Genomic DNA, 27,406 nt, shown 5'->3' with positions numbered 1-27,406 from the left:
GCTAGTTTTGGAGGAAATTTAGAAATTCTACTTTTAGAATTCTGGATTGGTTCCTAAACTGGTACTCAAATAGCCTGTACCTCCAGATGGACATGCTCAGGAAGCTGTCACAGGAATGACATTCTTCACAAAGAGGGCTATCTCCGAGTTATATAATAAACTAAGCCCCCAAATCAAGATTCCCACCCCCCATATTTTTCCTTGTGTTTTCTTTCTTTTTCTCACTTGTTTTTGTAACTTAAATATGTAAATATAGCACTGAGTAAGTGACATATTTTCCAATAATATGAATCTCATTTTGATTTTTAAAAACATGTACACATAGCAGTTAACTGATTCTGCTTTAAGAAGAAACACAATCTGAACTTGTCTCCATCTGCTGGTTGCACACTGAGGTACCATGGGTCTTTTTAAACCAGAGTAATAGTAGAAAGAAAAATATCCAATAATAATTTACAGTGCACAAGTATGGGACTTTGACGTCCACAATGCGTAGTGACACACATAATTTTATATTTTATTTTTACTGCACCGTGAGATATATAGTACAAGTATTATTACTCCACTTGTCAGAAAACATCTTGAGATTTCAAGCCATTAAGCTCTCATATGAAATTAGAGATATTAAAGGAAAATCAGGAAGCATATATAATTAGTATAACTGTATAATGTTAAAGCTGCAACAGACCCAGAAGATCTTCTTGCACAGTCCCCCCATTTTGCAGCTGAAATACAGAAACTTAGAATTTACACGGTTATTCAGGATCACTGAGATTAGTATTCAAGACAGCACAACTCTCAAAAAGTGCTCTTTCTATTGTGCCATGCTGCCTGACTAATAATGTCAGGATGTTAATCCTTTACATCATAGCTGAAACATGTACACGAGTAGACTAGATTAGAAATGCCTATTTCTCTAAGGCTAGATATACATTGCATCCGAGCAATCCACAACTATGTTAAACTTATAAGCAAGTAAGAAACAAAACTAAAAACAATGCACATCAGTTGGACAAACAGAAAATAAGGCAAAGACCAATCCTCGATTAGCTGTTTGAATAGATTTGTGCTCTGTCCAGTCTGGGGCTCTAGAACCATAGGAAAGGCTTGAGATGATTTTTAGGAATGCCAGAGTATTACAGATTGTGTCAGCAGAAGAATTGGGGTGGAATTCCTTACCCAATAACTTCCTGGGGCACTGTTTTCTTCTTCTTTATATGCCCTCCACAGACAGTTGTACTACAGTTCTCTGGCTATTCACCTGACATCCTACTCGCCAAACTTATCTCCATTCTTAATGGATATTCCCATTCTCTCTTGGCAGAAAAGAAAAAAAGCTAATTAAAATAATTTATACTTGTGTGGAAGTGACTGATAAATTCTAACCTCCAAAGGGATATTATACAATGGGAGTTTCCCGAACTCTAATAGGTGAAATATGTAGAGAAGATATTTTTGAATGGGAGAGTACTTTCATAACTCTTGTTTCTTAATGGCAAGAGATAAATACCTTTGGGCCAACAACTGTGAAAGTACCTTAAGAGATCTAAGATTAAAATTAAAAAAAAAAAACTACATGATCTTAACCCATTAAATCATAATATCTCTCCACACAGAAGAAAACTTCGTTTAGACCATCAATTCAATACACTGTGCCTATTAAAAAAAGTTTTTATACAGGTAATAGATATTGGTGAGGAACAGAGAAATACCAATATAGCAAAATTTTATATAATACACATATACAGATATAAGCAAATATAAACAATTCCAAAATAGAGACAATTTCCAACACACTTGGTAAATATTCCCAATACCCCTATCCAACAATTTATCAGATAAAATTTTCACACTTTTGTTTTCAGTAGCAAAATCAAAATTAGAGTCTTTTTTTTCTTTAGTGGTGTTCTCTTTTTCTACTGCAAGAAAGCATGACAGAGTATTGATCTTAGGATGGAATCAGGTTGGTAAGTGGCTATAGAAACCTTTTGTGCTGTTTGGAAGCACTGAGAATGAGCTGATACCAGTAATATTCACTGTTTCAGGAAAAATAGATTATAGGTAGAGCTTTGAGGAAATAGCTAGCCTGGATATAAGGGCCAGGCTGTTTTGGTAGGTAGGAGGGTAGAGAAAAGGATAAGCAGGTGTGAATATTTGGATTGTGACAGCCCTAAGTGAAGAAGAGGGAATGTGAGCCAACATAGGCATGAGAGAAGAAAATGTGTAAGGAAGTAAAGGGAAACTTGCAATGTGATCAATTATCTCTTAAAATAGGACATTTTTATCCATCAGCTGATATGATACAGTCTAATGCTGCTGCTTGTTTTAATGTATATATTAATAGCAACTGAACAAAATTATTTTCCTTGGGACAAAAATGATCACTTTGCTAGTAAGGAACAATACTATGTGACAATTCACAACTTCTTTGCATCACTACCAATTTGGATTACATTATTTTTGGTTTGTAATGTTATTAGCAATAATTTTTTTATTATTTAATTAAACAATTTATTGATCACCTATGTAAGTGGGTATTCTGAAAGATCTGTGGGAACCATTCAGCACAGTCTCTATGATAAGATCCTTCTGTAATAAGAAATTTTCAACCTTGTTGGGAAAAGATCGAAAAATGGATTGGTGAATGATTCAAAAATTGTATATAATTAAGTCTGTAATTTTGAGAAAAGTGCCCTAAATGCAAAGAAATTCAAACATAATGAGATAACTTCAACCCTCTATATGTCAGTCAGGATACTATGCACTGAGGTCACAAAGAAGCCCAAGGAAAGATTCTTGCCCTCAAAGAGTGAACAGCTGGGAAAGAGAAAGGAATAGTTAAGCAATGACAATAAGTATGAACTATGCAAGTACCTCCATCGTACTGTGTCCACACAAAGGACACCACCTGATCCAGGCTGGAGGGAAGCTTTTCTGAAAGAGATGTGTCCTAAAAGAGAAGGTAGGACTTGGGGATGGGGTCCTTAGGGATATTTGGTATGTTAACAGTTGGAAATGAGTATAGGGTAAAACTCAGGAGGGCCAACAAAGGGATTAATGTCAAGTTAGGAGCCAACATCATGGACCAAGGCATGGGGGCAGGGAAGAAAGTGCCCCCCACCCAGAGAGGATCCATGCTGGGGAGTAGCAGGAAACTCAGATAAGGGGGGGGGGCGGTCAGAGATGGATTATAAAGGTCTTAAAAGACAAGAAGGGAGAAATCTAAACTTAATGCATTAGTAAACAAGAAGCATTTTATTTTGAGGGGGCAAGTTCTTGAAAGTGGCATTTGGTGTAGCAGTTGTATAAAATGGAGGGCTCGGATAGGATATTATCTCAGTAACTCAGGCTTGAAAGGTAATGACGTTTCAGTGGGGTGGAGAAGAAGGGTAAATGTAAGAGATATAAAGAAAGGGTCAAAAGTAATTGTTGAGTAACTGGATATATGAAATGGATAAGAAGAAGATATTCAAAATGAGACCTGTGAATCCCCCTGAGTTTCTGGAGGATGGGATCATCATTGATAGAGATGAGGGAGTTGAAAAAGCAGAGTGGAGTGTACTGGGGACGGGGGGCGGGGGGGGGGGCATGGGGTGGAGCGGGGGGGACTAATCCCTCCTAACCATCAGGCCTGCCATTTGGTTAGCTACTGCTACTGGAGGGAGTGTGCTCCTTAATGGATTTGGCTGCATCAACTCAATCGGTATGAATTTCCCAGATGTGCATAATTAAGACAGGGAAGATGTCAAAAGGAAACCATATGATCCTTTTGGTATTAATGCTTATATTTATAATTACTCATAAAAATACCATTAATAAGTCTCTAATGTCCACTTTAAAAATGTGATACATGCTTTGGAACATATCTAAAATACACATAACACCTGGGCTAAGGTGGACCTTACTAAAGTTTGATTGTCCTTAAATTTCTGTTTAATATAACCCTATTTTTTTTTTTTACTAGTTCTCACTAGATCGCATCCTCGAATTCTTAGAAAGTGCAAAATATTCCAGCATATTCTGTGCTCACTGAATTTGATTGTTCATCATAATCTTTTGCCCTTGATCTTCTTACACCTTTCTTTATTCTAACCTATTTCTAACGGGTGGCCAGGACATTTAAAAAAAAAATTTGTACTTTCAAAATGCATTTTGAATATCAAACAAAGTTATAGAATAGTTTTTCTCTAATGATAAATAAATAATGAGCTTTATGTTGGGAATGCTAGATTTGTTTAAATATTAAAGAAGAAATTTGCAAAAGATAGCTATAAATATAGAGCAGGGATTTAATAAAGGATCCAGTAGTGAAACACAGATTGGGCTGTGATCATGATAAAGGTGAGAGTTGAAATGCTTGTGCATGTGTGTGTGAGAAAAAAAAGAAGAGCAGAGTCTAAGAGTTACACCTTGGTTAAGGTTTGCCATGTTGGAGCAAGAAAACAAGAAGCAAGGAAAGTTCTTCCTGGAAAACAGCAGGTCCGGAGTGACTCTCCTTTCATCTGTAGAACACAAAGCGCTTCCACATTCATTTGTCTTCACTTGACACCCTACTGCACTCCAGAGAGCTCTTTAGAAGAAAGATATTATAAATGACAGGTATTAAGATAATAAACATAAAAATAATAATAGATATTCAAGACCTTTAAATAGAAGGAGAGTGCTGCCTGTATTCAACACTAAGTGGTTTGGATCAATATCAAAGGATAATGAGAACTTAGTGTAAAGAAAGCTTAGGACATCTCTCTGTACGCAATGAGGTGACAAACACCCTGAAGGAGAAGGGTGGTATCCTCTCCAAATGTTCCGTTCTGTCTTATCCAGAGCTCCATTAGGCCTGCCACTAATTCAACAGATGATTAGAGAGATTCATCAACAGATGAATAGAGAGATGATTGCTGCATGTATAATGGGACTTCCATGTTCCCAAGAGAAATTCTAACATCACAGGCCCTAACTTCATCATTAGCAGATGATGGACCTTTATGAAGGGAATGGTTTAAATACATGTTTGATGTTTTTTTCTAGTAAACAACTGAAATGAAATCTATTCCCTTAAATGCCATTTTATAATAGTTACTCCAATGTGCAAATACGGTTTGAGATTTTGATGTTATCCAAGCATTTCACGAATGGAAAAAATTACCTCTGGTAACCAGCACTAAATTATCATCTTCCCCAAGAAACATTTTAAATCCAATTTGAAAAGCTATGGAACATTACACACACCCCCACACACATAGAGGCACACATGCAAAAATATGCCCACCACAAATATACCAAAAACTGGACAGTGGGTGACTTATTAACCAGTTACTTTTTTGTCCAGTAACTCATTATTAATTCATCTAAAACCTAACTATGTAATTGGCAGAATTTAAATTTCAGGTTTCCTTCCTAGTTGTACTCCAGATGGGGCAAATGAGGTACCAGAGAACTGAAGACTGAAACCTTGAGCTCCAAGTCTTAGAGAGATGTTTACAGAAGGAAGGATAATATGTCTGGTACTATCTTTGGTATTATATGTAGTTTCTGAGCTCAAGTTTTCATATTTGACAAATGCAATCCTACAGATATTCAGATATGAGCATGAGATTTGGTACATCCTCACTGTATTTTCAGCCATTCAATTCTCACTGTCACCTGGAACTTGGGGCTCTGTATGGCACTGATTCTTCATCATCTCTTGCCTAGGCAGAGCCAGACAGAATGTTATAATGTACTATATGTCAACATTCCGACTTTTAGCAATGCCTTTCCTTGCCTGAATTTTAAGAAAAAAGAAGTGTCCTTATTTTTAAAGAAAAAATTCAAGTTTATAATCTAAGATTTCTGTGTTACCAAATAGTAAACCAATACAAAGCAAATAAATATTTAACTTGCAATTATTTTTCCTATTGATGAGAATCTAAAATGTTTTCCTTTATATGAAACAAAAAACAGGCTAGCTTAGATCACCTCAAATAAACTATTCTTATATCCCCTAAATCATGAATTTAGATCAAACAGGTTTAGCTGTACCTCCCAATTTTTTTCATTGGATGGGGCCATAGCCAGCATGAAATCTAGCCCTTTCATTTTACAGATGGAATAACTAAGATCCAGACATTTTAAAAGTCTTGCTCAAGGTCACACCATGGATCCTAGGAGAGCCAGAATGAGAATGCATTTTTTCTTATTCTCAGTTCAGAACTCTAATTGAAATATGCTGAGAGTATAAAGGGGAACATATGAGTGTGTACATAAGTGTGTATTTATATGCGTACATCTCTTTGTTTAGTCTACTTCCTTGGGTAGAATATCCCTACCCCCTGCCCCCACCCCCTGCCTCCAACTTTTCTTTATTCAGCCAATCCTTTCTCCTTAATCAAGACCCAGTTCAAACACCATCTCTTCCTGCCTTCCTGCTCCATCTCAGGCAGTGCCCATTGCTTTATCTTCCTGGAAAGCAGGTAAGTCATTTGGGTAGCACAATTGTCAAACACATCACAGTTCTTTGCAAATATTTTTGTCTACTTCACTGGAGTAGATTATGAACTATCATCACTATATTATGAATTCCTTAAGGATAGGAATCATAGCCTCTTTGCCTTGGAATGCATGGTGCCTAGAGCAGTGCTTGATGATGGTGAGTGCTCCATAGGGGGTTGCAGAAATGGCTTGATGTAATTTAGACCAATGGAGCAAAAACCTTAGTCTTCAGAGTAATTACTCTAACTAAGAATTGTACTGTTACAGTTGGCGTCATACTGCACTTCACTTTACTCAAGTATAAGGACCTAACTTGAATAAGACCTTTGGGACGTTGAGGGTGGGTCACATACTATTTTTTCAGAAGCAACACTGGTCTATGCCAACAAATTTAATAACCTAGATGAAAAGGACCACATCCTCGAAAGACAGAGACAACACTGGCATGTATATTTCCCACCAAGTCTTATTCTGAGGAAACAGTACCTGCAACTTCTCATAACCTATTGAAACTTTCTGTGTGAAGATATTTCTCAGCCATATATAGCTATTCTGTTAAAAGTCATCAGAGATAACCTGAAATTTCAGGCCTCATCTTATGTGGGTGATGCTTCAGTTAATGATCTGTTCACTAGCCTGAAGAGTTGCTACTGGGGAATATCTGAACTATCATATCTATTTCTGTAAGGCCATAAATAGATTATTTAGAGAAGGCTACAATTTTGGAATAGGTGAATGAGACCTTCAAGGACAAGACAAAGAAGAGCCAGCTATCTAGCTCAGCTGTGTCTCCAGTGACTTATTGTGGAAGTTCATTTATCCTAAGCTCTATATCTAGACCTCCCCAGGCTGAAATATGACAGATTTTGATTAGGGGAAATTAGGGGATCACTCGCACAGTTTGCCCTGTTTTAACACGTACCATCATCAGCTGTCTTTGTCTTTTGTCTGTTTCTCTCCCACCTTCCCTACACTTCTGGTTCATAATCAGTTTAGTTCCTAAAATGTCACTTCTTTGCACCCCTTTATCTGTTTTAGGACTATCTCATTTTTTCCCTTTAGCCTCACCTTTTACCTCATGTCCCACAATGGACCATAAAAAAAGGGAGTTGAAAGTTTAAAAATTATCTAACATGTGTACTAAAAACATTTTCTGGTTTTTTGTTCTTAATTTCCCAGTTAGCTTCCAGTTCCCAAGCACTCTTGCTAAAGGAGTGTTTGAATATGAAAACAGTAAACTAATCCTAAATATTTGCTTCTGACAAAAGGAACAAAAAAGGAGCCAGATACAATACTAAGTGCTGGGGGAAAATTTGAAACAGACAAAGTCCTTGTCCTCAAGAACATCATACTGTAGTCAGTAAAGCAGACATACACACAAATTGCTTTTTGCTTATGTGTGATCTTAGATTGAATTTCAAATTTTTGTTCCATAAGTCATTGGCTCATGGAAATTCAAGGTTTCCCACTCTGCATTTTGAAATTTTAAGTGAGACAAAGAATGGAATACTGAATAGGAATACTAAATTTGGAACATAAGGTAACCCTTCTAGACCTTTATTAAAATTGGCATAGACTTTGAAGGCTTGAGACACTAGTGAGAAGGAGGAGATTTAGAGAGGTTCTAAAACAGAGCCCCCAAAATGATTAAAGCAGTTAGAAAAATTAGCAGATGTCCATCAGTTTGGAGCCAAGCAGATATTGTTGCTGGATCAAATCAAAATCTGCCCAAAGGCCTTAGGAAAATAATTCTGTAAAGTTAATGTTTTTTAAGCCATGAATGTCACCACAACTTCATTTTATTGACACTGCCTTAATCAGCCCAGGTAGTTCAATCCTCTTCTAAGCCCCCTTCTGGAAGGTCGGGCTTGCCTCATTCCTAACACCATCTCAACAGAGGAAGGATGTGATCATTGGTTTTTACTGCCATTTCTTCACACTCTAGACTCAGTGTCCCAGCCACGAGTTCTCTCCTTTCATTAGATCCACTCTCCTCTCCCTGCTTTATACTCTCAGCAGTATCCTTGACAGCCAGCCAGTCCTAAAATCCAGCATATCACAGGCAGAATCCAATTAATCAGCAAGTAACTAGATTCTCTGAGCCTTCTGCAAGACTGAGATTGCTCACAGTACTGTGTGTTTGTACATATATATTCTCTCTATATACATACACACTAATAGTACTGTGATAGTATAAATAGTATATAATATAGTATGTGTGTATATATATACACACACATATATTTTATTTACATATATGTATATAACTGGATGCCAGGTACTTTGCCAGATCCTAGAGATACAAGGAAGAATTAGATATACCTCTACTCTCATAGTTTAGTAGAACAGGAAATATCACTCAAACTAATAAATTAGCACACTAGAAATTTGAGATGCTGGAATAGACATCTTCGGGAGGAAGAATGAAGACACAAAGGTGGGACTGTTCTCAAGGTTTCTGAACAGGGCAAATAATTTCAACTGCTTAGACAAGAAGGAGCTGAAAAACATTAGAATGCCAGTTCCTCATACTCATCATTTGCTCCTTCAGATATTAGCCATAAAATAAGCTGACTCTCCAAGATCATCAAGCACCCCAAGTGAGATTTCAGCCAAATGTCTAACTTACAAGCCTTAGTGAGGGCATCTGATCTGAAAACCAACAAAAGTGGGTGCTACAGAAATTTTTCAAGATTAAAAAAAAATTGTTTTAACATTAAGTTTCACAGGCTTGTTACTGTATCAACAATATAGAGATGAGGGCTGTCAGAAGACTATCATATAAATGTGTTTTCCCACCCAAAGAGGCATTTTTTCATTTCTTCTCTCAACTCTGTAGCCCATCTGGCAGTGCATTTACAGACCTCTGGGATAATTCAAATTTGGAAATTGAATTTCAGCCTTAAATAAAAAGTGAAACATTTAGGATTTTCCCAAAACTTTAAAACCCCCCAAAATAGCAATCCTATTCTGAAACTCAAAAAAGAGTTGTGTGACTTCTTTTGTGAAAGCACTGCTGATTAGCATTTTGCAAAGATTTTGTAGAGAATGATGACTTCATTGGAAAGGCAGGGGACTCCTTCCCTTCCTAGCCTCCAAACCCACCTTTATCTGTTGTTGCAAAAGCTTGAATGAACCTGGTCAGATGCCTGTCAAGATGCCTCTTGTTAGGAGTGTGTCACTGCATTCAGCATTTCCCTATATAATCTTCACTGAATCATTGGGGAAAGGGAGATAGAATGGAACAAAGTAGTCTAAGTAAAAAAGAACTGGCAGAGATTAAATCCCTAAAAACCTTTTGCCGAGATGTGTTGGGATGTTTTGCCCCTCTGGGTTGTAAACTTGATCAGATTGCACTGGCTGTCATGGAATATGGAAAGTTTAGTCTTCTGATCCAAGTTATTTTCATGCAGTATTGTCACAGTTCCTCTTCCTACTCTTAAGTAACTGTTTCTTAGAATAGTATTGATTTGGGGGACATTACTTCCCCGTTAACTCACCTTTCTTTAATGGTGAATCTTGTTTCGAAATGTTTGTTTTCAAACCAGTCAGTCAACAATAAGCTTAGTTGACAATCAGCTACCTTTTCCGTCAGAGTAAATCTTTAACATCCAATTTAATTCTCTTCTCAAGGGAATCCAAACTTCTCTAGGAGTGTTTGAATCTCAAACGCAAAAATGATACTATTAGAAAGATCATGAGATGTCATCCACTTTCCTGGTTTTCACACTAGGATCCTCAAATTCTTGGATTTTTAAACAGGTGACCCAAGGCCACAGTGTAGAGTAGGAGTAAAGAGAATGTCAAGAAAGGTTTCAACAAAAGAAACAAGACTCAAAGCTACTTTTATACACCGAGGTTCCACTTTCAATTTCATCTGATAAAAGATCTTTTGTTAATGGATGAGAAGTTCCAGCCTGAGAGAGATTCAGTAGCTTGTTGCAGATCACTCAGCTAGTGAGAGAGCCAGGATTAGAAGTAGGTCTCCAGAGGAGCCCTCATCTACTAAGTATCTCTTCTGCCACTCTACACCCAATTCTTCTAATTCCTCTTTCCATCCTGTTGGCATCTACTTATTCTCTTTTAAAAATTATCCCATTCTCCTGTCTTCTTTCAGGACTTTACAGTTGTGTCTAGAACAGTCTTAGTTTCTCTATGTATTTTATTCAATATTGTTTTCTCCTCAATTCTGAGAGTAGTAGTCCACTGCCAAAAGACAAAAGGGGCCATTAATATCACTAGTAATATTATCTTCCACACTGATAGTAATTTACATATTTATTTATTTTTTCAATAGATCTTTATTGGAGTATAATTGCTTCACAATACTGTGTTAGTTTCTGTTGTACATCACAAGGAATCAGCCATATGCATATATATGTCCCCATACCCCTCCCTCTTGAGCCTCCCTCCCATCCTTCCTATCCCACCCCCTCTAGGTCATCGCAAAGCACTGAGCTGGTCTCCCTGTGCTATGCTGCTGCTTCCCACTAGCTATTTTACATTCGGTAGTGTATATATGTCGATGCTACTCTCACTTCGCCCCAGCTTCCCCCTCCCACCCCGTGTCCTCAAGTCCATTCTCTATGTCTACATGTTTATTCCTGCTCTGCAACTAGGTTCATCAGTACAATTTTTTTTTTTCAGATTCCGTATATATGCATTAGCATACGGTATTTGTTTTTCTCTTTCTGACTTACTTCACTCTGTATGACAGACTCTAGGTCCATCCACCTCACTACAAATAACTCAGTTTCATTTCCTTTTATGGCTGAGTAATATTCCATTGTATATAAGTGCCACGTCTTATTTATCCATTCATCTGTCGATGGACATTTAGGTTGGTTCCATGTCCTGGCTATTGTAAATAGTGCTGCAATGAACATTGTGGTACATGTCTCTTTTTGAATTATGGTTTTCTCAGGGTATATGCCCAGTAGTGGGATTGCTGGGTCATATGGTAGTTCTATTTTTAGTTTTTTAAGGAATCTCCAAACCGTTCTCCATAGTGGCTTTATCAATTTACATTCCCACCAACAGTGCAAGAGGGTTCCCTTTTCACCATACCCTTTAAAGCATTTATTGTTTGTAGATATTTTGATGATGGCCATTCTGACTGTTGTGAGGTGATACCTCATTGTAGTTTTGATTTGCATTTCTCTAATTATTAGTGATGTTGAGCATCTTTTCATGTGCCTCTTGGCCATCTGTATGTCTTCCTTGGTGAAATGTCTATTTAGGTCTTCTGCCCAATTTTTAACTGGATTGTTTGCTTTTTTGATATTGAGCTCCATGAGCTATTTGTATAGTTTGGAGATTAATCCATCGTTGTTTCATTTGCAAATATTTTCTCCCATTCTAAGGGTTGTATTTTTGTCTTGTTTATGGTTTCCTTTGCTGTGCAAAAGCTTTTAAGTCCCATTTGTTTATTTTTGTTTTTATTTCCATTACTCTAGGAGGTGGGTCAGAAAAGATCTTGCTGTGGTTTATGTCAAAGAGTGTTTTTCCTATGTTTTCGTCTAAGAGTTTTATAATGTCCGGTCTTGCAATTAGGTCTTTAATCCATTTGGAGTTTATTTTTGTGTATGGTGTTAGGGAGTGTTCTAATTTCATTCTTTTACATATAGTTGTCCAGTTTTCCCAGCACCACTTATTGAAGAGTCTGTCTTTTCTCCACTGTATGTTCTTGCCTCCTTTGTCGTAAATTAGGTGCCCATATGTGCATGGGTTTATCTCTGGGCATTCTATCCTGTACTATTGATCTATATTTCTGTTTTTGTGCCAGTACCATACTGCCTTGATTACTGTAGATTTGTGGTATATTTTGAAGCCAGGGAGCCTGATTCCTCCAACTCCGTTTTTCTTTCTCAAGATTGCTTTGACTATTTGAGGTCTACTTTCATAGATTTACACATTAACTATGTTGGTGTAAGCTCAAATATCCTTATGAAGTACACTAAGAGGGTACAAAAACTCAGACTCAGAAATGAGTAGCAACATGTTCAATGGTTCACAGCTATGCAGAAGCACAAGCAGGGCTGGAGCCCTGTTTCCCAGGCTCCAGTCTTTCCACTTGACCACTCCAAATGAAGAGAAGGATTTGGAGGGGCAGGGACTGGGGGGTTAAATTCTCTCCTGCATGGGAGATTTGTCTGCTTTCCCTTGGCATTTCAAATGACTTGGTTCCTTATTAAATCAGTCATGCATAAACTTACAAATTACTCCCTCACCTTGCCAACCTCACCACCAACCCACCTAAAGCAAGACCAAAGGGCCATAAGTTCCTTCATAAACTTTTCTCCACAATCCACATGGTTGACTGCCCTTTCGTCTAGGCATTTTTGCAGTCTTTAAATTCTGACAATGTTTCCAACATAATTGATATTTTTTGGACCTCTCATCAGTCCTACATTTTCTTTTCCATTGGGTTTTTACTCACATAGTCACTCTGCTCATGCCAGAATATTTCATTTTGGGGACAACCCTATGTAATATGCTACCAAAGCCTTTGACATTACTTTTGCCCCTTTGTAAAGATTCTAATTCCTATCTGAGTATTCAAACTGGCAAGCATAGGAGACTTGAAGAAAGGCTGGTAGAAGCCAAATGAAGTAGATACTCTACATAGAAAGTAACCAAAAGCAAAAGCAAAAATAAACAAATGGGACTATATCAGATCAAAAACACTTCTGTACAGCAAAGGAAATCATCAACAAAATGAAAAGACAACCTACTGAATCACAGAAAATATTTGCAAATTATATATCTGATAAAGGGTTACATCCGAAATGCATAAAGAATGCATAAAACTCAACAGCAAAAACAAACAAATAATTTCATTTAAAATGGACAGAAGATCTGAATAGAAGATCTGATTTTTCTGAAGAAGGCATACAGATGGCCAACAGGTACATGAAAAGATGCTCTACACCTACAGTCATCAGGAAAATGCAAATGAAAACTACAATAACATATCACCTCACACCTGTAGGATGGCTGTTATCAAGAAGACTAGAAATAACACGTGTTGGTGAAAATGTGGAGAAAAAGGAACTCTTGTGCACTGGAAATGTAAATTGGTGCATTCACTATGGAAAACAGTATGGAGGTTCCTCAAAAAAAATTAAAAATAGAATTATCATATGACCCAGCAATTCCACTTCTGGGAATGTATCGAAGAAAATGAAATCACAAATTAAAAAAGATATATGCACCCACATGTTCATGGCAGCATTATTTACAATAGCCAAGATATGGAAACAAGCTAAGTGTCCATTAGTGGATTAATGGATAAATAAATTGTGGTACTTACATACAATAGAATATTACTCAGCCATAAAAAAAGAATGAAATCTTGCCATTTGCAACAACACAGATGAAACTCGAGGGCATTATGCTAAGTGAAGTAAGTCAGGCAGAGAAATACAAATACTGTATGATCTCTCTTATATGTGGAATCTTATCTCCAAGCTCATAGATACATAAAACAGATTGGTGGTTGCCAGAGGTGGGGGAGGTTGGGAGGTGGGAGAAATGGGTGAACTGTTTTTGGTGTTTCTTAGTTTAAATAAATCAAAAATTTTAAGTACTACAAAATTAAAGACAAATAAACCACAAATGGTATAAAATGTCTTTTTCAAAATAAAGGTTTCTGATGCTATACTTCTTAAAAATAAGTAACAATGGCAGGAGAAGGAAAATTCCCCAGCACTGGCATATGCATAACTCCAAGGTAACATGTGCATATATCCAATTAGATATATAAAATATATAGATATGTTAAATAAATTTCATGCAGCCTTTGAACCCTTACCCCCTCTATAATGTAATGGATGCAGAGACCAGACAATAGCCCAAGGTAGAGGGAGTAATATATCCCCACCACTGCCATAATTTTCATTGTCATCAAAATCTAAAGATTTACAAAGAGCTGCCTCCATTTCCTTTATCCTCCAGCCGAGTGGAGGCACTTAAATGGTAGTGATACTAACAAATCCTGATCTAAAGCTCATGATCTTTGCCCTACAACAGGCAGTTGGGAGGTTAAAGGTATCAATTCGAACACCTGCTGAAGGGTGAGGAACTTCTTTATGGTATCAGTAATTCAACTTTCTATCGAAAACTAGCATCTTGTAGAAGTCACAGTAAAAGGCATTTCTGGGTCAGTCATGGTGAAATGATTAAATTCATATTTCTCTATTGCTTGATTAGGTCACTGTTCACTAATGCCCTGTCACCATCAGCTTCTTTGAACTGTCATCTCATACCTGATACCAACGTGGTAAGCTTCCCTATACCCAGTTTGGAAAACCAGTTAAAAACAGAAGGTGGTTTTCTTTCTCTACTATAATGAGTTTTGAGTCATGGATGGTTGCCTTCTCACTGTGCTTTTAAAAGAAGAAAGAAAATGCCTTCAGTTTGCTGGGAGCAAAAATATGTTCTTTTTCATCTGAAACCATTCCTTGCATCTCACTAAATATTACTGAGCATCCCACAAGTAGCTTATCATCTTACCTATTTGCAACAGCAAACTGAATGTATTAGGAAACCCTCTTCAGACTGGTGGAGCCTAGCAGCCCAGGAAGCTCTGGGGAATAAAATATCTGACAGCAGGTGGCCTGGGTAGACCAGCTGTATGGCTGTACATAGGAACTGACACTTAACAAGTTAGGGCAGCTTGTTCCTGTAGCTCATGGGGAGTTGGACACAATTCTATGCCCTTTAGACACTCTGAGCCGCCACGGGAAAAGCAGGCATTCCATCATGTCCTGTGCCTCCTTGTTCATGTGATTTTCGTTTGTACTTGGACAGACAGTTTCACGTGCAGGAGTAAAAATATCAGTCCCAGGAGATACTGGACCATTGACCCAGAGTCCATATGTCAGTAGTCTCCTTCCCTTTTGGGACTGGTCAGTTGCCATGGTAAATGGCAGCCAAGGCTTATTAGTGCTTGTTAGTGTTTAAAAGATGATTTATAAGCATGTAAATAATTGGCATCTCATTAACAGGTGGGGCTCCTGAACTCAGCTGCCTTTGGCAATTATCTACAGGATTTGAGAGTTGTGTTCCTGTCCTCTGCAGCTGCCTACTTATCTGGCTCAGAGAGTATCAACCTTGAAAATAAGGCGAAGAGGAAACAATCCATCAGTGGGGCGGGTGGACCAGACTGTGCAACCAATGGTGGTTGCTCACCTAGCAGATTGCCCAGGGAAAGATGGGAGGAGTACTGGTTGCCCACTTTCAATTTTTCCTTCAGAAACTGTACATACTGTATCCTAAAAAAAAACAAAAACAAAAACAAAACACAAAACCTTTGTTTCTAGGCAAATTCATTAGGAGTGGAACAAGACTTACATATAAGTTGCTGTTTATATTGGAAGAGCCCCTTAGCTAAAAATACCTCCCTGAACTAGCACTCACAGAACCTGACAGTGCATCAGAATATATGTATTGCATAACTTTCAGCTGTGTGTGTGTGTGGGGCGGCTAGAGAGGGAGAGAGAGAGGAGAGACAGATGGAGGGGGAGAGAGGGAGAGAGAGAGAGAAAGAGAGAGGGAGAGAGAGAGAGAGATTGAGAGTTGTGTGTTGTTTGGGGGTCTTAGAGGAGAATGAGGCTGGGAGATAAATGGCATAGTTCAATACTCACAATAGTAGTAAATACAATAACCTTGCAGCTGATCATATTTTTAATAATTGGAGAGACCCAGGACAGCCTGAAAAGACCTAAGGAAACAGAGCCCTGAGTGTCAGGAATTGCAAGAGTTTGTCAATCAGAGCCACAGTTTTTCCAAACTGCAATTTTGAGAGGCAGTTACCTGACTTAGATAATTCTAAGATTTGAGGATTTTGTTTTTGTTTTTAATTTTTAAGGACCTCTTTCAATATGTAAAATGTTTCTACAGTTTTGGACTCCTGAGTAATTAAGAAAATATACTCATTGAAGAATATAATGTATTCATCTCTCTAAGAAATAATATATTGATTATTATTATTATTGTTATTTTGCCTTAAAATATAAGAGAAGAACAGAGAGGGAAAATGGGAAGATAATTTGAAGATACCACAATGGTAATAAGAAATAGAAAGAAGGACTTTGAAAGAGGAAAATAATTTAGAAAGAAACTAAGAAGAGGGAAAAACTGGAAGCTAAAAAAATATTCCATCTGCAGCTTATTTCTTTCATTTATAGGGAATCTCAGGATCCTAGACCTAGGCATAGCCAGGCAGTGCTGCTCGAGGGACAGCACAAGGAAAGGTAAGAGTATCAGCTGTGCATTGCTCTGTAGGGCATTCCATCAACTCCAGGAGGTACACAGACCATCAAAGCCAGAGGGGCTGATTAACCCTTCAATTATTTTAATTTCTATAGTAGTATATTTTCTACCTCACTCAACTAAGTACCTAATTTCACTGATGAAGCACCTAACTCACCAGTAACTAGAAAGTGTTATTCAGGTTGATTAAACACTACTCTATTTATGGAAATACCTTCTGTTTTAATAATTGGTAGTGGTACCCTCTACAAAGTCAGGGGTAATTATCTTGATCCTCTCTCCATCTTGCTGAGATTTTTTAACACACCCTAATGCTTTCTGAACAAAAGCTCTATTCCAAATAAAAGTAACAAAACACTTATATAATTTTTACTGTGTTTCAGATATCATCCTAAGTAGTTTGCATATAACTCTTTTAATCCTCTCAAAATTTTATAAATTAGGCATCCTTATTACCCTCTTTTTACATTTGAGAAAACAGAGATGTTAAAAAAAAAAAACTTGCTCAAGAATTCAGCAAGGGGTAAATTATAAAGAGACCTGGAATTTGAAAACTTAACACATGAGAGACTGCCTTCCTGCTTCCCTCTGTTCCATCAACAAATGTATTGTGTGATGGATCCACCTCCAGTCATGAAGTAGGAAGTTATGAGAAAGCATAACTCTCACCATAACAAACAAAACAAAACAACTGAGGTACAAAATCTGTTTTCCTGAACCCCGCAAAAAAGTGACATTTCAAAGAATCTCTAAATAAACTCAACTCCAGTGATGAACACTTCATAGGAGAGAAAACATATCAATACAAAGCTGCTCTCCTCCCTGGTTGACTAGCAGGAAAAGAAAAATTTCCCCATAGACAGGAAATCAGCAGAATCTTTAACAAAATTTTAAGGCCTGTGTGTGGGTTGCTGGGACAGATTTGAATTCTGAGCCCCCAGTGGCAGAGTAAATCTGAATTCACTTACCAACTCTATTGCTTGGTAAGTGTTCAGGGGCAGTTACTCAAAGGCTTGAAAGTAGGAGAGGAGAAATGAGAGGGATAAATTTCAACTCAGGATTTCAGCTTCTAGGAGTTGGAGACAGACAAGAGTACTGAGAGAGAGTGCTCTGAGCCATTCTGGGAGGAAAGATCTCCCTAAACATAAGAGGACTGAAGGAGAACAAAGAAAACTCCCCAGAAACACAAAGAGCTGGAAGCCAGGCTGTGAGAGCTGAGAGATCTTCATGTTTTAGAAAGCTAGTAGTTGGACAGAGAAGCATAGAGATCTATAGATCTCACCAGTGCTCAGATCCTAAGCCTACCAGAGGTAAATTCTAATTCCACTTTCAAAACATGTAAAGCCTGTGGTCAAACTAAAGTTGCAACAAAGTTCAAACATATCTTGACTAGAAATCCGATTTATTTAGCTCTTCACTCTTGATTTTTTCTAGAAATAAATAATATTTACTTCTATTTCTACTGTGTTTACACAACATGCCTTTAATGCCATAAAATTTATGACACACAAAGAAGCAAGAAAATGTAAATCATGGTCATGAGAGAATATACAAAGAGGGAAGACCCAGAGATGGCCCAGATAGTGGAATTATCAGTCAGAGACTTCAAATAAAGATAAAATAAAATAAAAATGAAAAATCTAAAGGATCTAATAGAAAAAGTAGGCAACATGAGTGAAGAGATGGGGAATTTTAACAGAGATATATGAATACTATATTGAAGAAAAATGTATTGAAATTTTCAGAAAAAAATCAATATCATAAATGAACAGTTCATTAGATGAATTTAACAGCAGACTGGAGTCAGAAAAGTATCCTTGAAGACAGATCAGTAGCACACCTCCTTAGGTAAGGACCTGGTACCTCTTTTGTGAAGCACTCACCAGGGCTGGAAGAAAAGCCCAAGGAAGGAGTCAAGATTGAGAACAATGATCATACTAATTTGAAGGTGGCAGGGATGGATGGTTCTTTGGTGCACTTTAAGATTAAGAGGCATACAGCACTTAGCAAACTCATGAAGCCTATTGTGAATGACAGGGTTTGTCAATGAGGCAGACTAGATTCCAAACTATTAGGTAACCAATCAATGAAACAGACACACCTGCACAGTTGGAAATGAAAGATGAAGATGCAATTGATGTGTCCCGGCAGCAGATAGGAGGTGTTAACTCAAAAGGGAATCTGCTACTTTACTGTAGAACTTTATTCCTCCGGAACATAAAGACATGTTCTCAGTTAGAAAACCCAATTTGGTCCTACCACATCCTGACTACTGCAGTATAGTTTTCTCTATTATTTCATTTTCCTCCTCCCCATTCCTTTACTGTACATAAAGTCACTGCTGTATGTACTCAATCATATTGCATTTTTTAAAAAAACCTAAATGGCCAATGGTATGCTTTGATCAACACCAAATGGAGATGGGACAGAGGAAAATACTAGTTCTGTGAAAATACCCCCCTTTCTCCATTAGTGGCATGTTCATTCAGCTCTTACCTTTATATTCCAGTAAGTTATTTTACACTCACTGTTTAACAAAAAAAGAATAACATAAAAATCCTTGCATATTTTGTTCAGTTGGAGAATTTTAATTTTTTTCATTTATCATTGTAAAAGCAAGGACAATAGTATACCTTTTTTGCAGGTAGAGCAATCTGCCTTTAAACAGGAATAAATTATCCTGAAAGAAATGAATCATAGTTTTGCCTTCACATCAAGCATCTTGTTTTCCCTGACCAGGGATTGAACCTGGGCCCTTGGCAGTGAGAGCAAGGACTCCTAACCACTGGACCACCAGGAAATTCCCAAGCATCTTGTTGTTTAAATAAACTTCTTGTTTAAAATGAGGAAAAAAATGTCAATAGAAGGTATCAAAACTGAGGCAAAAATAGTGAAAAAAATGGAGAAGTGTTTGAGATCTGTGGGACAATATCAAACCTAACATGAGGGTAGAAAAAGAACATAGAGAATAGGATAGAAAAAAATATTTAAAGAAACATGGCAGAGAATGATTCAAAATGACTGAAAGACATTAGCATACATATCCAAGATACTCAGTGGACCCCAGGCAGAGTGCTATAAAGCAAAACACACATAAGCGCTTCATAGTCAAATTACTGAAAACAAAATATAAAGAAAATAATTTAAAAGCAGTCAGTAACAACAGATACATTACCTGGAATGGAACAACAATATGCATGATGGCTGATTTCCAACTAAAAATAATTGGACAATATATTACTGGACAAAGCAATAATATAAAGTGCTTTAAAAAGTCAACCTAAAAGTATTATATATAAATCTGTATATCTCTCCCTTAAAAAAAAGAAAAAGAGAGCAAATAAAGTCATTTCAAAGAACAAAAGCTTAGAGAACTTGCTTCCAGCAACCCTGTACTACAGGACATGCTAAAAGTAGTTGTTCAGGGTGAAGAGCAATGATACCAATGGAACTCCAGATCTGCTGGAATAAATAAAAGCTATGACAGAGAGTAAATATCTGGGAAAATATAAAACAATTCTCAATCTATATCTACATTTATACCTATCTATGTGTATAGATAAAAGACTGCAGAGCACTTAAAAGAAAAATATTAACAATATATAGAATGTATTGAGGGGTTCTTAGCATATGTAGAACTAAAATACAAGAAATAGAGTGCTTAAAGGGCAGGAAGAAGGCAAAAAACTACAATGTGACATATTATTATAACATATTATTTGAAGGTAGGCTCTAATGAATCTAACATTCATATTGTAATCTCTAGATATATACTGTCCAATAGGGTAGTCAGTAGCTACATGTCCATATTTTTAAATTTAGGTAGAAAATAATCAAAATTAGATAAAATTAAAAACTCAGTTCCTAAATTGCACTAGCCACATTTCAAATGTTAAAGAGCTACATATGTCTAGTATCTACCATGCTAGGTTGAACAGATAGACTATTTCAATCCTTGAAGAAAGATACTTTAGATAGCACTGCTCTAGATAAACCACTAAAATACAACACAAACACATATATCTAAATATTAAAAATAGTAAAAAGTGTGATTTACCTCAAAGAAAATAGAAAACAAAAAAATAAATAATACATGAGATAAATAAAAACCAAATGAAGTCAGGAGATTTAAACTAAACTATATCACTAATTATATTAAATGGTAATGAACTAAAAATTCTATGTAAAAGCCAGCAATAAGATTGTATAAAAAAGAATTAATTTTATAGATTTTGTGTAAAGACAGAGAAGTTGAAAGTAAATGTGTAAAAATTTATACCACTTAAACACTAAGATTGAGAAATCTTATTTTTTAAGATTAAAATTTGTTGTTAAATATACCATCTAAACACTAAGATTAAGAAAATGGTGTCGCTATCTTAATATCAGACTAAGTTGACTTCAAGGGAAAGAATATTACTAGAGAAATAGAAGAACATTTCATAATTATTAAGGAGTTGATTCATCAGGAAATTGTAACAATTCTAAATATGTATGAAACCAATAACAGTATTTCAAAATACATGAAACAAAACCTGACAGATTAAATGGAGAAGTAGACAATTCACATTTGTAGTCAGAGATTTTATATAACCATTATCCAATAACTGTATGTACATAATTCTACCCTAACAACTATACAGTGTCTTTACATGTGCACATGAATCATTCACCAAAATAGACTATATACTAGGCCATAGAAAAGGTCTCAAAATATTAAACAATTAAAATCATAATTTTATATTATTCTGTCTGGAATATAATAATTCTACAGAGCATATTCTGGAAAATATACAATGGTATCAAATTAGGAATTAATTTTAAAAAGCGTTATAGAAAACCCTAAAATATTTGGGATTTAACAACCAATTTCTAAATAGCTCATAGATCAAAGAAGAAATCACAAGGGAAATTATAAAATATTACAAAATGAATTATATTAAAAACACAGTATATCAATATCTGTGTGATTCAACTAAGGCTGCACTAGAGGGACACTTATAGTAGAAAATATGAATGATTTAAATGATCAAAACTTCTACTTTAGAAGCTAGACAAAATAAAACAAATTAAGCTCAAAGTAAATAGAAGAAAAGAAATAATGAAGGCAAAAGAAGAAATCAAATTTAAAACAAATAACAGATAATCAAAATGTCAAAAGTGGAAGCATTAAAAAGATTAATGAACTTGACAAATTTCTAGCAAGATTTATCAAGAAAAAAGAGACAATTAAAATTACCAACATTATAAACAAAAAGGGGACTTCACTAGAGATTCTACAGAAAATAAAAGGATAAACAACTTATGCCATTAAATTCTATAAGTTAGATGAAATGGACAAAATCCTTGAGTAATAGGCTTATTTAAACAGACACAGTAAGAAAAAGGCAGTCTAGCCTTTCAAAATAGAGTTCATAATCAAAAATTTTCCTACAAGGTTCTTCTGGCTCAGACAGCTTCATTGAAATTTTATCAAGTATTTAAGTAAGGAATAATGCCAATTCTACATAAATTCTCTCAGGAAATGAAGAAAGGAGATACACTATTCAATCAATATAAGTTGATATCAAAACTTGGCAAAGATATTATAAGAAAAAATTATAGACCAATATCTATTATGATCACAGATGCAAAATTCTTAATAAACAATATAAACAAATTGAGTACACACACACACACACACACACACACACACACACAGATAAAGAGTGATGCAACAGATGGATTTTATCTCAGGTATGCAAATGTCGTTCAAAATATTTTTCAAAAATCAATTAACATAATTCACTATACTAACAGAGTAAAGAAGAAAAAAACGTAATCATCTAAATTGATGTAGAAAACTACATTTGAGAAAATTGAATTGCAGTCTGAATAAAAACTCAGCAAATTAAGAACAGAAGGAAACTTCCCCAACTTGATAAAAGACATCTAAAATAATCCTACAGCAAACATGATCCCTAAATGCAAAATTTTATATGCTTTCCCCATACGCTCCCAAAGAAGAATGTCTTCTCTCATTATTTCTATTTAATATTTTCCTGGAATTTCCCTCCTATGTAATAAAACAGGAAAAATAAATAAAAGCTTGAAGATCTAAAAAAAGAATTAAAACTGTGTTATGTGCAGATAAATAATTATCTATGTAGAAAACGTCATAGAATCTTCAATAAGGGACTAGAACTAATATGTAAATTTAGTGAAATTGCAGGATTCAAAGTCAATTAACAAAAATCAAAAGTGTTTCTTGGCATGGACATATATACACTACCAAACGTAAAATCGATAGCTAGTGGGAAGCAGCCGCATAGCACAGGGAGATCAGCTCATGCTTTGTGACCACCTAGAGGGGTGGGATAGGGAGGGTGGGAGGGAGGGAGATGCAAGAGGGAAGAGATATGGGGACATATGTATATGTATAACTGATTCACTTTGTTATAAAGCAGAAACTAACACAACATTGTAAAGCAATTATACTCCAATAAAGATGTTTTAAAAAAAAGTGTTTCTATATACAGCAATGAAAAAATAGAAAAAATAATTTATATCATCAAATATATTAAATATATAGGGGGGAAATCTATTGAAAAATATGCAAGATCTCCACAGTGAAACTACAAAACATTGGTGAGAAATTTAAAAGACCCACATAAATGGGGAGCCATACCTATGCTCATTGACAGAACTTGGTATCTTAAGGATGTTTTTTCTCCCTTAATTGATCTATAAATTTAATATAATACTTATCAAGTTTCCAACAGGCCATTTTGAAGATAATGGCAAGCTGATTCTAAAATCTGGGTAAATAAGAATGATCTAGTGTAGTCAAAACAATCTTTTAAAGAAAGTGAGAGAACTTAGCACTATCTACTTCAAAATTACTATAAAGCTACAGTAAACAACACAGTGCAATCATGGACTTAAAAGATATAATATATAGATCAATGGAAAAGAATAGAGCCCAGAAATAGACCCACACATATAAAGTCAATTGATGTTCAGATAAGGCACTGAGCACATTCAATGGCGGAAAGGAAAGTCTTTTTAACAAATGGTGCTGGAACAACTTAACCCTTATACTCCATAACAAAATATTAATTTAAGATAAATCTTAGACTTAAATTCATAAAGCGCAGAAGAAAAATAAGAATAGTATATTTGTAACGTTGGGAGTAGGCAAAGATGTTTTCAACAGGCCACAAGATCAATAACTCTAAAAGAAAAAAAAATGATAAACTGAACTTCATCAAAATTAAAATTTACATCTCATTAAAAGAAACATTGCTAAGAAAATTAATAAGCAAAAAACAGATTGGGAGAAAGTTTCCATAATGCATATATTTGACAAAGAACACAAATCCAGAATATATAGAAAACTCCTATAAAGTAATAATAAAAAGGCAAATAATCCAGTTACAAAATGGGTAATGACCTAAACAGATACTTCACAAAGAAGAAATACAAATGACCAATAAGTGTATGAAAGTGTGTTCAAAATGACCCCCCAAATTGTAAAAGACTATTCATAGCGACTTTCATATTCATAATTACACAGACATCCATCCAGAGGAGAATGAATAAACAAAATGTTATTGTCATGAAATAAAATGCTACTACATAATATAAAAGGAGAAACAACTGATATATACAACATCATGAATAAATTTCAAAAATATTATGTGGAGTAAAAGAAACAAGCCACAAAATTATATTGACTCAGTTATTTGATTTATATAATTTCCAAGAAAATATAAAACTAATCTATGGCAATAGAAATTAGAAAGTGGTCACTTCCGTGGGTGGGTAGAATAAAAGGGAGGTTGATCATAAAATGACATGAGGAAATTTTCTAGAGTAGTGTAAATGGTATCACTAAGAAAAGGAATAAGTGAGCCACAGACTAGGAAAAAGTTTTCATAATATGCATTACTGACAAAGGACTCATATATAGAATAGGTGTATTCTGTACATGGTTATATATGTATATAAAATTGCTAAAATTCATCAGACCGAATGCTTAAGATCTGTGCATATTACTGTATGTAAATTACATCTCAAAATAGATATATTGACCACCTATCAAGTGCCAGATTCTGTGCAACTCACTGGAGATATAGTAATTAACAAGACTCTACTCTCATAAAATTAGAATATCCAATAACTGGCCTTTTCTTAGGCTATTCAAGGACTTAGAACTCAACTAAATCCTTCTCTTTATTGTCAACATAATCAACTCCTTTTTTTCTCGATACATAATATAGTGAAAATGTGTTACATAAAGAAATCAGGAGTCCTGAGTTTTACTAACATTTCTGTCACTGACTAGCTTTATGACTCTGGGTAGCCTTTTTATTGTTAATATCCTTATCTGCAAAACAAGGGTTATCAGTCCAATATCCTTTTAAGCCCTATGTCTAATGACTTTTATTTTTATTACTTTTATTTTTATTTATATTACATATACTAATGATGATATCTATTTATCATGAAGCTACAAATTTGAAGGGGAACCTTCATTGTGGGAGAAGACAGCCCCGATTTCTTGACCACTATATGATAACTGCCATCACTTGCTATTCTGTGGTACTCACACTGAGCCATTTCTTTTGAGTTAAGCCAAGAATCTGGAGATACTGGGATCTTGGAGAAACTGAGTTCTGACTAGCCTTGACTTTATTCAAACTCTAATTGCCTTTTTAAAAATGGGTTTTTCAATTATGTTAATTTTGAGAAAGGGTGACCAACCCAGAACTCAAATTTTCAAATAAAAGACCCCAGCAGTAGAAAAGCCTTTTCAGCTTGCCAGGTGTTGAAAGTTGTTTTGTTTTCTTAAGTGAATTAGGTAAGACTCAGAGATGGGAAGGAATCTAAAATCCGTATGCCCATAAAACATTCTCTCTTGTAAACATTTAGAGAACATGCAAGAATAAATTGCTCTTTTATGAGGTCTGCAGAGAAACATAATACATAACTTGCTTTTGTTGTGAATTTTTGAATTTTGCTTTTCTCTAAAATTGCTAACACTTTTTGGTTAGAGAAAATAAAGCTCAATATTGCCATAACTTTACACAAAGACCCCTTTTCACAACCTGTGCTGCTCACTTTCTCTTAGAATCTGTAACCTCTTCTTTCGTATCCACCCAATGTCTTTCCTTTCTTCCTGTGCACAGTCTTCAGCTTACTTCTATCAATCCATTTTTCTGTCAGCCTATACTCACAACCCCCTAACCTTCTGCATCATTCTCAACACCTCTTTCCAATATCATTGTCATTCGTTAACTTATTGCACAAAAACTGACTGAATGAAGAGCAAATAATATATTCAAGGTGCCGTCTACGTGCCCGGGATAGAGGGATGAAGAATGTCCCGCCATCCTGGAGCTTATAGTCTAAGAGACACTAAACAAAGAATTACAAGTGTGATTGTTTTTCTTTATTAAGTCCTCTTGCAGCTTTTTAATTTATTCTGTGAGTGTGTGCTTAGATTTACTTTTCAGTGGCCCTTGATTCAAGGTGTCAAAGTACACCTAGTTTCTCTCTAAACTGCCAACTACCACTATAGTCTTCTGATTGACATGTTTCTTGCTTAAGAAATAGTTTCTCAGCATTCTAAAAATATATCTTTCCAGGATCATCCTAAGTAGCTAAAAGAAAAATCTGGTGAAAAAGGAGTGACAAGTATGGTCACTATTCTATTCCTTTTGTGGCTCTCTGCTTCTAACCTTTTGCCTTTGATTCTCCCACGCATATATTCACTTAATGATTCACTGATTCATTGATTTACTTACAAATATGCATTTAGTGCTTACTATGAGCCAGGGACTGTGCTGGCTAAGTAATACCTAATCCATGTCATGGAGGAGCTCAGAATCAAAATTAGTATCTCACACTGTCTTGGTACAACAAACATAACTGCCTTTGCCGATCAAAAAAGTGGATTTTTCCCACTCAGTTCAAATACGTGTTTTTAAAATAGATAAAGAATGTTTAAAGGTAAAAAAAGACATTTTTAGTGGTGATATATTCTACTAAATAGTATTTGATGTCTGTGTGTGTATGTATGTATATATACATATATTTACCTTATATTTTTCTTAGTATCATATTCCTACAGAGGTCTTTTCAAACTGCCTTCGCTAAAACAGCCTTTAAAACACACAAGAGACGTTAGAAAATCATTTTTAGACAATATATTGCATGAAAATTGTAAAGCATAGATTTAAAATATCTTTACCACATCCTCCAAAAAAACAAAATACAAATGATGACAACACACACACATACACAAACACACACACACACACATTCATTCAATTTAGAAGACAGTGGCAATATTTTTGGTTTATTTAATTCATATAAGAAATGATTATCGTTATAAATAGTAAGAGCTATTTCTATTCCTCAACAAGTATTTATTATGTTTGAAGTTCCTTTAGGGTAACAATTCATTCAATCAACACTATTCAAAGAGCTAGTTACTAGTATTATCTATACTTTATAGATAAGAAATCTAAGGAAAATACAGGTTAAAAAACTTGATTAAATACCGAGTATAAAATACAAGATAATAAAATCTGATAGAAAAGACACAAAATCTGCCCAAAAGCATCTTTAATAATAGAAAACAATTATTTTAAAATAATGAATTCCAGTAAAAAGT

General features: G+C 35.5%; 1 long non-coding RNA gene and 1 pseudogene across 2 annotated transcripts in view; both read left to right on the top strand.

Annotated features, from left to right (window-relative positions):
- LOC309659892 overlaps window positions 1-27,406 on the top strand; it is a 408,054-nt gene that overhangs the window by 88,970 nt on the left and 291,678 nt on the right. The window lies entirely within an intron of this gene.
- Window positions 14,446-26,904, top strand: LOC309659573 (annotated as a pseudogene). The gene is made up of 5 exons: window positions 14,446-14,546; window positions 14,683-14,752; window positions 15,480-15,651; window positions 16,662-16,727; window positions 18,600-26,904. The product of its transcript is annotated as an uncharacterized misc_RNA (transcript).

Source organism: Balaenoptera physalus (genome assembly GCF_965194825.1).
Source record: "Balaenoptera physalus genome assembly, chromosome: 4".
Classification (NCBI taxonomy): domain Eukaryota; kingdom Metazoa; phylum Chordata; class Mammalia; order Artiodactyla; family Balaenopteridae; genus Balaenoptera; species Balaenoptera physalus.
This window is presented reverse-complemented; position numbering and strand designations above follow the sequence as displayed.